General features: G+C 43.0%; 1 long non-coding RNA gene across 1 annotated transcript; it reads left to right on the top strand.

The window, feature by feature from the left end:
• The first annotated feature begins 1,617 nt into the window (after positions 1-1,617).
• LOC146762593 (uncharacterized) lies at positions 1,618-3,848 on the top strand. Its single transcript, XR_014946239.1, has 3 exons — positions 1,618-1,702; positions 2,273-2,455; positions 3,253-3,848. It is a non-coding gene; the product is annotated as an uncharacterized LOC146762593 (long non-coding RNA).
• The last annotated feature ends 9,826 nt before the right edge of the window (positions 3,849-13,674 follow it).

Below are 13,674 nucleotides of genomic sequence, written 5' to 3'. Positions count from 1 at the left end.
TTTTTAACTGACGTCTCCCTCTCAGTATTCAGGATAAATACGTGGGTAAAGATTCATAGGACCAGGTCTTTATATAACAAACATTAAGTTCACAGAAAAGGTGATCTTGCATCTTTTGTTCGAGAACTAAGTACTAGAAAATTGTACTTTTGCCTTCTTCTGAGGCTGAGATGATGCTTCTCACCTCTTCTTCCTTCCTCACAGCCCATCAGCTGCGTGAGGGAAACCAGCACTTTATGCATTGTTCCTCTGAGGCTATTGCTACTCTCCCCGTTTTTTCCTTTCTCAATCTCGGCTGATGCTCAAGGGGGAGGAAAGCACTTAAGTGTCTCTTTTGGGGCTTACTCTATACTCCTCTCAAGTCTCCAAGATGCTAAAGGGGACCTGTGGGGGCTTACCATAAATAAAGTATGGTTTTAGTGTTCATTAGACATTCCCCTGTCCCCTCCTCTCTTCATCTCTTTGACTTGTTCGCTCATCAACAAGCACAATGAGTACGCAGCCGGTGCTGTAAATGAGGATATGATGATGTTGTTTGGAATATGTCCTTACTGAACAGGAAAAACAGTGTTACCTCTTTGTCCAAACATGCTTTGCTCAGGTTATGTTTTGTGGTTGCTGGGCTGATGGTGTGTTTTGGTGGAGGCTTTGGGGGATGTCAACATGTCTTGTGGTATAAGCTTGATAGGAGAGTGGCATGAACCGAAGCGTGGTGGCTTGGCCCTTCTTGCAGCCTCCACATGATGCATGCTCCAGCTCTGTTTCTCATTTAATTTTACACTAATTACCAGAGCTGTTCCAAGTCAGCCGAGCACTACAGGCAGGAGGTAAAAATGAAGGCATGATTAAAATAATTACTAGGTGTGGTTGGTCTTGTGGTGTTCAGGAAGCCAAATGAGCACCATGCCACACTCGTGAGCCAAAAATCAAGCTCACAGCACTTCTCTGAATAGAAAGCTGCTTGCTATGGTAACTGTATTAAGAAGGGTGTAAAAGGCAAGGTTTCTGCCTTATAGCTCAGGAAAAAAAAAGAACAGGAAAGGCATATCAAATGAGAACCGAAGCTGGTGTTTCTCTACACATACATCTTTTAATTTGAGAAGTTCTTAGCTAACCACAAGCATCTTTCTTGAATAAAGCTCCTATTTATCACATGTATATATATGTGAATGTTACTATGGCTTTTGAAATGCTGTAAAAACAAGGCAAATCCCACCTTCTTAGTGGCTGTGTCTTTGGCAGCCGTAGCCTTGTGTGTATTTTCAGAACTACTGACTCAAGCTGAATACTCTTTTGTAGAGTGTTGATTTTAAATTATTCTTCTTGCCCTGGAAATCTTAAAAGCTGGAAAGAAGAATGTTACTTGGAAGTCACCTTCTTTGACAAAGCAGTAGTCTAAGCATATGGTTTGTGTCAAATTTTGGGGCACTGAAATGTGATTAATAAGGCTGTTAGATGTGTTGCTTATAAATGGGCTGTTATAATCCAGCATACCATTCTTATCTATTTCCAGCACTAATAATCTTGCTGTAGAATCTAGGAGGGGAAATACCAGCTATCAGATCAGGAAAAAACACAAATAAGGACAGTGCTAAATTTGATGCCGTTTTGTAATAAAATTCATTCCACTCAGTTAATCAAGATATGTTCCATGGACAGGACTTCTTTCAGCCCTCCTCTTCAGCTGCAGCTCAACTGGAAGGTGAGTTTTATTAGATTTATGCCAGTTGGCTGTGACCAAAATCCAGCTTTGCTGACATTCCTTAGCAGGGCCAGTGTGTCAGAGTTTATGTGAAAAATAACACTGTTGTATATTGTTCTGTATTAACATAATGTCCTTCTGAACAAGATTGTTCTGACAAGCAACCACAGTGGTCCTTGGACACCACTGAGCAGTAAGAGCTTCTTCTGAGATTTGTTTCAAATTCAGATTTCAATCCCAGGTCTCCATGGCTGCTCTTCGTCTCTCTGGCAAAGTGAAGCAGGCACAGGCCTGGTTAAAATAGCTGGGAAAATCAATTGTGAAGAAGTTTACAAGTCTAGAAAAATGTGTAATATCACAGTGAATGTGGTTTTCTGAGTCACAGATATTTTTACAAGTGTAGTTCTAATCTCATCATTAAAAGCCGCCACCAGTTAGTAAGAAGTAGTGGTGTCAAAACATGATGTAAAGGTCAACATGAAGTGCTTTAGCCACAAGAAATGTTTGCTTTAAATTCAGTCTGTAGCACTGAATTGCCACATCATGTTGCGTAAAATTTTCTTTTTTCAGGCCAAATCCTCTTCATCCTAATGGCTTTATCAGAAAATAAGGTAGGATAAAATGAAATGGCTGAAGACACAAAGTACAAACTTCATGTCCGATGTAACAGTGTTGAAATTGGTGACTTCATACTGGATGTAAAGTTGGACCAGTGGCACAATTAGACGCTGAATTTGCAACTCACTCTAACAGGTAATATAAAAGACCCCCATTAATTTCTTTATCTATTTAGAAGACCCTGGAGTATGGATATAATGCATTCTTCTCAAAATTATTGACAAACACTAACTGAGCAGTCTGTGCCACTCTTTTGTGGGGAAGACATTATTGTTCTCATTACTGCTGAACAGAGACCTTATCAATTGCCATTTCTTTACCTGAACTCTTTCTCAAAGCTACACAAAGATTTTATGGTGAACTTTGTACCAGAACTCTTTGGTGTCTATGATCACTGTTTTTCTGTCAGTGGTTTATCTCGTAGAACCATCATCCATGGAATTAGAATTAGAAAATGCATTGGAAGCATCATTTAAGTTTGCTTTTTTGAGTACAAACCTGGAAGTTGTTGGGTAATCTTAGTGGTTCCCAGTGCCAGGACAAGAGGCAGCGGTCACAAACTGGAGTGCAGGAGGTTCCATCTGACTATCAGGCAGCACACCTGTGCTGTACAGGTGATGGATGGAGCACTGGCACAGGCTGCCCATAAAGGCTGTGGAGATCCTCCTTGGAGATCAAAAGCTGCCAGAACATGACCATGGACATCCTGCTTTGGGTGTCCCAGATGGGGCAGGGGTTGGGCCAGGTGGACCCAGAGGGCCTTGACGTCTTGTGATCCACACACTGCTGTCAATAAATCATACCCGATTATTCCTAAGCTAATGTAACAAACCTCAGAGTAATCATTTAGTGTAAGAGAAAATACTTTAACCACTCAGAACATTTCTCATGTATATTGCAAATAAATATTTAGTCTGGATTTTTTTTGGTAGTGTATGACTTTCCGTAGAAGAATACTGATTTGAAACTGAAGATCAAGATTTGAGCAAATGGATGTCAGATATGGAATTTATTGGAAAACATGGAAAAAGTGGATAAAGGCTAAAGGATCATGACAGAGAATCCTCTGCTCCATTTGTCCAAGAGGGAGTTCTGCTTTCCTGAGATGAGTGCTACAGGTCTGACACAGATGAGTGGATCACTCTCTCCTTTCTTTCTGTCCTTGTCTCTATTTTTTCTTCCTGTTTTTTGTGTACCTAATAAGAACAAAATGTTACAACGTGTTGTTTATCATTCTGATCCAGAGCAGGAAAATATTTTAAAATCTCAAAAAGTTTTGCAAGATGGGAATACCATTTCCCAGACAGGTTTAGCAATGTCTTCCAGGACTTCCAAAAAGCTGTTAAGCAAGACTGCCCCTCAGCCTAATCCATTTTGGCTATCTCCAGTTAAATGAGTCTTTTCAATGTATTATATCATGACTTCATTAAAAGCCACAAAACTGTTTCCCCAGGAAATAACTTTGAGCCAACTGGATTCTAACTACCTGCTGTATCTCATGACCCCTTAATAATAAAAATAATGGTTGAAATAAGTCTGTGCATTGTGTTGCTCACTTTCCCTAGCTCTGTAGCCCAACCTGTCATGGGGGCAATTGGGAAAAATCTGTTAAGGCTTCACTAATTTCTTTCCTCATTTCCTTTAGCAATCCTGATAGCTGCCCAGGACACTTAGTCTTCCTTAAGAGCATTCATTTTTTTTTGGCACAAGACTTTTCATTTGTATCTGTTCATAATCTATCTCCCCCTGTCATATCCGGAAATATGATCCCTTTGTTAAACAGTTAATTTGCTTCTCTTTGCAGAGGGGAGAAGGAGAGAGAGGCTGGAGAGCTGCCTAGCAAACCTGTGAGATGTCCATTCCTCCCCCCTGCTCTGAATATTTCTTACTTTTTATCTTTTCCTGTCATGCAAACCATCTCAACATTTCTATACACGTTGACAATGCACAGGAGATCATACCACCCTTAGGAACATGCTCCCTTACTGTATCCTTTGCTAGGGAAAACTGACATGATAGAATCATAGAATCATACAATAGTTTGGATTAGAAGGGACTCCAAGGATCAACAAACTCCAACCCCACTGCCACAGGCAGAGCCACCAACCTCTAGATCTGGTACTAGACCAGGGTGCCCAGGGTCCCATCCAACCTGGTCTTGAACACCTCTTGAACACCTACCTCCCACAGACAACACAGCATCCCAGTTGTACACCAACTACTCTCTGAACTAAATGCTACAGTTCATCCCACCTACTCGATTTTGATGAAATCTCAGATCTGCTTCTTTACAATTTGTTTTTTCCTTGCCTGGCTCTAAATGGGACAAAGCCTATTTACACTCATTTGTGTTATACAACTGAAATGAAAGTGTTTGAGAATTGAAAAAAAGAGCTACATTTGGCTTTGGTTTTAATGGTCAGCAGAGACAAAATGCACTCTTATTAAAGAGTGTATAGAAAGCTGTCATGGTAATAAGGTCATACTCATCGTAGTAGTCTGTTACTGATGCTTATTTGCAACAGAAGACCAATAAGTAAAATTGTGACCTTCCTTTCTGATCAATGGTAATGTTTATCAGCTAATAGCAGAGCTACTGTAAAGAGATTGGGAAATGCCCTGCAGTTCAGAGGTAAAAATGACACAACACCACACTCCTGGCAAACAAAAAGGCAATAAATTCCTCCTACCTCCCTTAAGCCATCAAGTGCCAAATTGGCATTGAATATGAAAGGTCTTGAACATGAAGAAAGGACTCATATAGTGGAGCTTTCAGTCTAAAATATAGAAGTAATGTGCTTAGAGAAAATTATTTCCCTGGTGCCTGATTGGGAAGACAAAAGGTACATTACATGATGCATTTTCTCTGAGCAGCACGAGACATTGCGCAGATTTAGTTTTCAGTCACATTTCCACTCATTCAAGCTTTGACATATCCCCTGTTCAAAATGGGGCATCTCAGGTACTTTAAAAGTGGGATTTTCGCTTTCACATCACTCAGGTGCTTCTGAAAACCTCAGATAAATGTGACTGTTGACCGTAATTAATTTCATTGAAGTAACAGGTTAAATCTTAAGAACACGTCGAACAATTCAGGATCAAAAGTGAGAAGTAGGAAACATTACCAAACACAACAGAAATGTTTTTTATTTAGCCTTGTCCCCTTGTCCTTCATTAAGAGCAGCTATTTCCATTCCAGTCCTGGGTTGTGAGAGGACTGTAGCAGGACTTCAACCATTCTCTGTTTCACAGCATCTGTGTTTTGCATGGAGCTGTTGGGGCATAGACTTACCTGGTGAGAATTTGGCTGGGAACACTACATACACTGCAGGCTTCCCAGTGGGATGATTGTTTTCTTCTTTCTTCCTTTCTTTCCTTTCTTTTTATTATTATTATTATTATTGTTATTTTGGTGTAAGTAATATGGAGACCAGACATCTACATGCCATTTTGAAACAAAAAGGGGAGAGAGTTAAAGAAATTATCTGCATTGTTAGCTTTCCAGGTTCAGATATTTTATCTCTGTATAAAGCAAATGAGAGGCAAGATGAATCATGACCTATTATTCTTATCTGTCACAATACGAATTTGAGAAGGAACGGAAAGTACAGGGTAGGATTACAATTATCTGTTGCTGAGAGATGAAAAACTCTTATATTGCAAAACTTGTAGCATGTATTTCAGAATCAACCTGCATGTTTTTGTAGTTTCAGATACTTGTCTATCACATCAGTGCAACAACTAAATGCAGTATGCTATGATTTCTAAATAGTACAAGACTTATAAAATCTCATTCTCCTGTGTATTCAGTCTCCCACATTCAATCTAATAAGTATTAGTATTCATTTTCTTTAGCATATTTCTAGTATAGTGTAATTGTGCAATTCTTAAGAAGGGACAAAAATAAATAAATGAAGGGTCTAAATATCTCATCCCAACTACAATCAGTAGAATTAATTTTCCACTGAATCCAGTGGGACAGTCCTCAATAAATGCAATGATAACTTTTTTAAAGTGATGTCAGATTTCTCTGTACTTGGAAATGCAAAAGTCACAACAGCATTTCGAGCCAGGTTGAGGCCTGATCCTGTTCCTATCGATATCAATAGTGGTACTCATACAGATCTGTTCATACTGGTCATTGGGTTTTGGAACTAGCCTTTCCTCAGCTTTAAACAATCTGAGGTGTCTTCCACTTCATCTGACAGTTCTTCAGTCCTGATATGTATCAGAGCCACAAGAAAGCAATTACCACCAAAGCAAGCTTAAGCCTGGTGTTGCCATCTTTCAAACACTGATCTGAATCTAACAGTTGTTCTTGGTCTTGAGAGGGAAAATAGATGGATTGTTTTTTTACAGTTGAGATTTTTGTCTCTGTCTGTCATGGTGGTACCCAAGAAAGTGATCTAAGGATCTGTTGAATTTCTTCGGACTCTCAGTAATCCAGCCTCACTGATTAGCTTGGATATCCCTGTTGGAAATAGTTGGATCCTAGAAGAGCGTGTTAGACTAGACAGCTTATTTTTCTGTGTCAAAAGACATAGAGGAATGTAAAATTCACACCTCATGCTTTCGCACTGAATCAAGATAAGTCCACAGCTGTGAACTATATGTGTAGAAAGAATGTATGTATAAAGAAAAAAAAGTAGCATCTAAGGTGGAGTACACTGATATCTCACACATCAGAGGGCAAGGAGGGACTATAAAATAATTATATAAATTATAAAAATAATTATATTCTTCCATTTTATTTCAATTTCTTGTGAAAAGCTGAAGGCTCTCCAAATTCTCTAAACAGGGATATACACTGCTATTAGGGAACACTAAAAAAAAAAAAAAAAAAAAAAAAAAGTGAAGTAACTCATAGAAACCACATTTTTGATCCTCGTTATCAGTTATCAATGACTGTGTGTCATTGATTAATAATCTACAGAGTGTTACTCTGTGTCTGCTTTTAGTCCAAAAAGGACAAAAAAGAACAGAGCAGAGGCCAAAGAGTGATTTCATTATACAAATGAAATGGAAAAATTCAGTGAAATTCCATCCATCCCTGAGGACTGACTCCATTTAGAGGTTAGGGGGAGCGCTGAGAATGATCTCACATTTACGGGCTCTGTAACTGTCATTCATTAGCAACAGTAATGGGATTATGACTCAGGTTAAAGCAACCAGAAGACAAAAATACTAGTTGAGAACTTGGCAGGCTACAACAAATCCCTCCTTTCTTTCTTCAGGGCCACAATTTCACCCTGGGAGTGTACACATCTGTGAGATGCATGCAAGAAGTTGTGTCTGTTAACAGCCTGAGCAGAGCTGAGCTGCCCAATGGTGAATCTGCACCCTGAAGAGATCATCAAGACATGACCAGTGGGTTTGGCATGGTGCTGGGCTCCACTTTCAGGGAACCAGCCTCTTCATGCCTGTGAGGCTGCCTTATCTGCACTTGCTCAGTTAAGAAAGTTAGCATGTCTACAAATGCACTTAATAAGTATGGTTAAACTAAGACCTAACCACAGCCTGCGGATGAGTTTTTATTGGTACTCTCTCAGGATGCTGAAGGGATATGAGATGTGTAGCTGTGTCTGCCACAGTGAAGATCCAATAGGGCTTTGCCTGGGCTGTCCCTCTCATACAGGAGGCAAACCACCCAGAATAGCTGACTTTTTGTGAACAGCTTCCTGTCCGTGCCTTGAGATGGTTGGCAGCAACTTACAACTTAGAGCAGCTTAGGATAGAGATTCAGATTTCTGCCAAAACTTAAGCTTCATACAAACTCTCTGTAAGTATCATAGAATCATAAAATCATTTAGGTTAGAAAAACTGCTAAGAACATCTAGTCCAACCATCGGTCCATGCCTGTGACCACTCTAGACCATAACCTTCAGTGCCACATCCACACAGTTCTTGAACACCTTCAGGACGGTCACTCCACCACCTCTCTGAGTAGCCTGTTCAGCTGTAGTTGCACGTGAAGGTGAACAGGCACATGCTCAAATTGCCATGTTTTTTGCTGCCCTGTGTCTTGCTGCTTGCTTGTCTGCTGAAATCCCACTAGAGACTTAATTAGCCTCTAATAAGTCCTAATTTTTCAGGTAATGTGCAGATCAACATCTGGCTAACTGATAGGCCAGTGTTGACCTTAGGGACTCTGCTGTCTGTTGCAGGTCTTTGGGGCTGTGTATGGTGATACAGCTCATGGTGAGGCCTATGAGGACTGAATCACACACAGAATCACAGAATTACCCGGGTTGGAAGGGACCTCAAGGATCATATAGTTCCAACCCCCCTGCCTAGCAGGGCCACCAAACATACACATTTACTAGATCAGGTTGCCCAGGGCCCTGTCCAACCTGGTCTTGAACACCTCCAAGGACGGGGCATCCACCACCTCACTGGGCAGCCTGTTCCAGGACCTAACCACCCTTCTAGTAAAGAACTTACCCCTAACATCCAACCTAAATCTTCCCTCCTTCAACTTAAAACCATTTCCCCTAGTCCTGCTATTATCAGCCCTTTCGAAGAGTTTACTCCCCTCCTGGGAGTAAGTTCCCTTCAGGTATTGAAAGGCTGCAATGAGGTCACCCCGCAACCTTCTCTTCTCCAGGCTGAACAAACCCAACTCCCTCAGCCTGTCCTCATAGGGGAGGTGCTCCAGCCCCCTGATCATCTTTGTGGCCCTCCTCTGGACCCCTTCCAAAATCTCCATATCTTTTTTGTACTGAGGGCTCCACACCTGGACACAGTACTCCAGATGGGGCCTCACAAGAGCAGAGTAGAGAGGGATGATCACCTCCCTATCCCTGCTGACCACCCCTCTCCTGATGGAGCCCAGGATCCCATTTGCTTTCCAAGCTGCCAGAGCGCACTGCTGGCTCATGTTAAGTTTCTCATCTATCAGGACCCCTAGGTCTTTTTCAGCCGAGCTGCTCTCAAGGACAACTCCTCCCAGCCTATACAGGTGCCTGGGGTTCTTCTGGCCCAAGTGCAAAACCTTGCACTTTGCCGTGTTGAACCTCATTAGGTTCACCCGAGCCCAGCTTTCCAGCCTGTCAAGGTCCCTCTGAATGGCATCTGTTCCCTCCACCGTATCGACTGCACCACTCAGCTTGGTGTCATCAGCAAACTTGCTGAGGGTGCACTCCATTCCCTCATCGATGTCATTAATAAAGATGTTAAAGAGCACCGGTCCCAAGACAGACCCTTGAGGGACGCCGCTCGTTACCGGCCTCCACCTGGACATAGAGCCATTGACCACCACCCTCTGTCTGCGGCCTTTCAACCAATTGCTTATCCATCTAGTTGTCCACCCATCAAATCCACCTCCCTCCAATTTGGAGATGAGGATGTGATGGGGGACCATGTCAAAGGCCTTGCTCAGGTCCAGGTAAATGACATCGGTCGCCTTCCCTTCATCCACCAACGCCGTCACTCCATCATAGAAGGCCACAAGATTAGTTAAGCATGACCTTCCCCTGGTGAAGCCATGCTGGCTGTCTCGGATCACATGCTTGTTCTTTATGCGATCAAGCATGTTGTCCAGGAGGATCTGTTCCATAATCTTCCCAGGCACAGAGGTGAGACTCACCGGCCTGTAGTTACCCGGGTCGTCCCTGCTCCCCTTCTTGTAAATGGGAGTGACGTGACCCTTCCTCCAATCATCCGGGACCTCATCTGACAGCCACGACTTCTCAAATATGATGGAGAGCGGCTCAGCAACCACCTCAGCCAGCTCCTTCAGGACCCTGGGATGCACGCCATCTGGCCCCATAGACTTATACTCATTCAGTCTAAGGAGGCACTCTCGGACTTGCTCTACCCTTACAGTGGGGAGGGATTTACCTCCTTGGTCCCCACATGGAGGTATGGGGGTGCAAGACTTAGGGACGTGAAAAAGACTAGAATCCTGGCCACCAGTGAAGACCGAGGTGAAGAACTCATTCAGCACCTCAGCTTTCTCTTCATCTGTTGAAGCCATTTCTCCTTTTAAATTTACCAGAGTAGGTACGCCCATTTTGGCCTGTCTCTTCTGGCCAATGTACCTGTAGAAGGTTTTCTTATTGTTTTTCACATCCCTCGCCAAGTTCAGTTCTGCCTGCGCCTTGGCTTTCCTGATCCCACGTCTGCAAGTTCGGACGGCATCCCTGTATTCTTCCCGGGTGACACAGCCTTGTTTCCAGAGCTTGTACACCCTTTTCTTCACCCTCAGTTCTCTTAGCAGGTCCTTGCTGAGCCATGCCAGTTTTCTACCTCTCCTGCCCACTTTCTTAATCAGGGGAATGGAGACCTCTTGTGCTGCCAGGAGGGCATCCTTGAACAGTAGCCAGCTCTCCTCAGCGTCCTTATCTTTGAGGGCAGCGCGCCAGGGGATCTTGGCCAGCATTCCATTGAGTAGCTTGAAGTCTGCTCTTCTAAAGTTCAGCATCCTGGTCCTGCTCTTTGCCAGGCCCACATCGCTTGAGATCACAAACTCAACCAGGGCATGATCGCTGGAGCCCAGGCAGCCTCCAACCTTGACGCCTTTGATGATCTCCTCAGCGTTGGTGAGCAGCAGGTCCAGCAACGCTTGACCTCTGGTCGGTCTGTCCAATACCTGAACCAGAAAGCTATCATCAATGGATTCCAAGAGCCTTCTGGAGCTCTTGCAGCTCGCCGTGTGGTTTTCCCAACAGATGTCAGGATGGTTGAAGTCCCCCACCAGGACAAGAGCCCGTGAGCCAGACGCCTCACGCATCTGGAGCAAGAAAGCCTCATCAGCAGCCTCCCCTCGATCAGGTGGCCTGTAGTATACCCCTAATACCAGCTGACCTTTATTAGTCCCATCTCTAATCCTAACCCACAGGCTCTCAACCTGTTCTTGACTGTTTCTCATGGGGAGCTCCTCACAGTTTATCCAATCTCTGACATAAAGGGCGACTCCCCCACCCTTCCTACCTCGCCTATCTCTCCTAAAGAGCCTATAGCCATCGATGGTAGTATCCCAATTGTGAGAGTCATCCCACCATGTTTCTGTGATAGCAACAATGTCATAATTTTCAGAGTGCATCACAGTTTCCAGTTCCTCCTGCTTGTTACTCAGGCTCCGTGCATTAGTATAAAGGCACTTCAGCCGGGCTGTCCGTCTCACCACCTTCATAAGCGATCCAGGATCCGCTAGAACAGTGGCATCCCCAGCATCCCCCTGCCCTACTCCCTCCTTTTGCACTCTGCAGTCTTTGCCCACGGAGTTTGGTACAATCCCTCGAATGCACCATTCAACCCCAGTAGCCCTTATTTTGCCCCCTTCCCCCTTCGTTCCTAGTTTAAAGACTGGGATGAATGGTTTGAGAGGAATCCAGAGATTAGGAGAGTCCCACAAAATGCCTAATGCTAAGAAATACTATGTTATTCATCTATGTATTTAATGCAAATAAATGCTTACCGTGGTAGCTTTCTACTATATTAATGTTAACACTAATCATTCCATCAGTGTTTGTTTTCATCCTGAAGCTCCAAATGAGCTTGCCATCAACCAACCAGTCTGACACAAGGCCTTCCAGCAGAGCAGAAGAGCCAAAAATGCCCTCAATTCCAATTAAATAATTAGTGAAACCCTTCAAGAGGTGCTTGTATGTGGTAGCAGTGATGCCAATATACAACTATTAGGATGATAAATGCTGAGGAGGACATAGAAGAGAGATCTTATAAAAGGTCAACTCATAATCTGGCTATTGTATTGTACTTTTAAAAGCATTGTCCTATGCTGTGGTAAATGGTTAAGCTCCCTTTGGCTTTAATGGACCTAGATTTTTATCCTATGTCTTTATCCTTTCACATCAACACACATGTTGACCTAGCTAAGTACTAAAAATGCTTTTTTTTGAAAACTGTAAGAAACCTCCCATGGTTTCATCTGAGTTCAGTGGAAAAAGGACTGTGGATAGATGTGAGAACTGCAAGGGCTGGCTTGGCTTTATGTCAGGTAGTGTGCACCTTTTTGAGGGTTCTCTTTGTGGCTGCATAAAGCCTTGCTCAAAGCACCGCCAGAATCCAGACCTACTGATAATTAAAGAAAATATATGTGTGAGAGGGAGAAGTGGTAGAAGAAATGTTCATGCTCTTACCAACATTTTTTTCTTGTTAAAGGACAGGATATACTGATTTTAGAAGAGTTAATGCTTCATTAAGTGGACATTTTGGCTCTGGTGGCATGCACAGTCACAGTGAGCAGCTTAAGCTGCTGTACTGTGGGGTGACCCAGCCCTGGTTTCCTATGAGATCAGCAGGAAAAGGAACAGATGCAGTGTTTAGTGCTTAACATGGGCACAGAGTCATGGATACATCCTTCCTCAGTGTTTGGGGTATTTATGAAAATGAAAAGCATGAAGTATGTCTGAGCAGAAAAGAGGTCTGCAGAGAAAAAAAGAGTAAATAAGATCTCTGCTTCTTAATTGCTCAGAACTTGTGTTTCACACTTCCAGCCAGCACAGCTCTTCTCCTGGCATCCCTTCTTCCTTTCCAGTCCCTCAGCGATCATATTGCAAACCTAACACGCTTGGTTCAAATCCATTTTTAAATTCAACATTGTAGATTCTGCCACAGAGTGGCTGCATCTGTCTCAAAAGAGAGTTGGAATGGGAATTTAAACATTGTTTATGTGGGCATTCACGTGCCTATTGGAGTTTAGAAAGAGACTGAACATGCCTGGGAATGTATAGCCAGCACAAAAGGGACAACAGTGACATATGCCACTTGGTTAAGGACAGTAAAATGTGGCTATCATGTAGGCATGATAACAAGCTGCTGTTTAATTCCCAGCTCAGCAACTTGGGTTGAAAACTGTAACAACTGTAATTATCAGCAAGTTTCCAAGCCAGACAATTGAATCACTCGTCTGAGCAGATGCCTTTGGGGAATAGCAATAGAACTGCACTCTTCAGTTTGTAGTACACATACATACTGTATAGGAGCATAAAACTCTTCCAGGGGCGTCTCTGTTATCTCTGCACACTTGTCCGCTTTTTGCCATTAACTAGAAGTTGAATAAGCTGGAGCATAGCTGCCCCCACATCTTCTGTCTGGACATTAGATGCCACCACAGGCATGCTGGTGTAAACCAGGCCTGCTGAGTGCCAAATGGGAATGCAATATGTGCTGAGGACAATGAAACCTTGGGGATCTGGAGGATTTCACACTGGGAATCCCACTGGCAAATGACTACAGGGCATGAAGAGATGTAGAGGAAATCTCCAGCATCATAGGCCTGCCCTTGACCAAGCAGGGAGGGGGAGCATACATATTTTATGATAATTGTGGTAAGGTAACAGCAGTGTTTTCAGAAGTGTCTTAAATAAACAGTTTACTACAGATAGATGTAA

This window comes from Coturnix japonica, chromosome 1, assembly GCF_054131305.1.
Source record: "Coturnix japonica strain WE chromosome 1, WE-NBRP24, whole genome shotgun sequence".
NCBI classification, from domain to species: Eukaryota; Metazoa; Chordata; class Aves; order Galliformes; family Phasianidae; genus Coturnix; species Coturnix japonica.
This window is presented reverse-complemented; position numbering and strand designations above follow the sequence as displayed.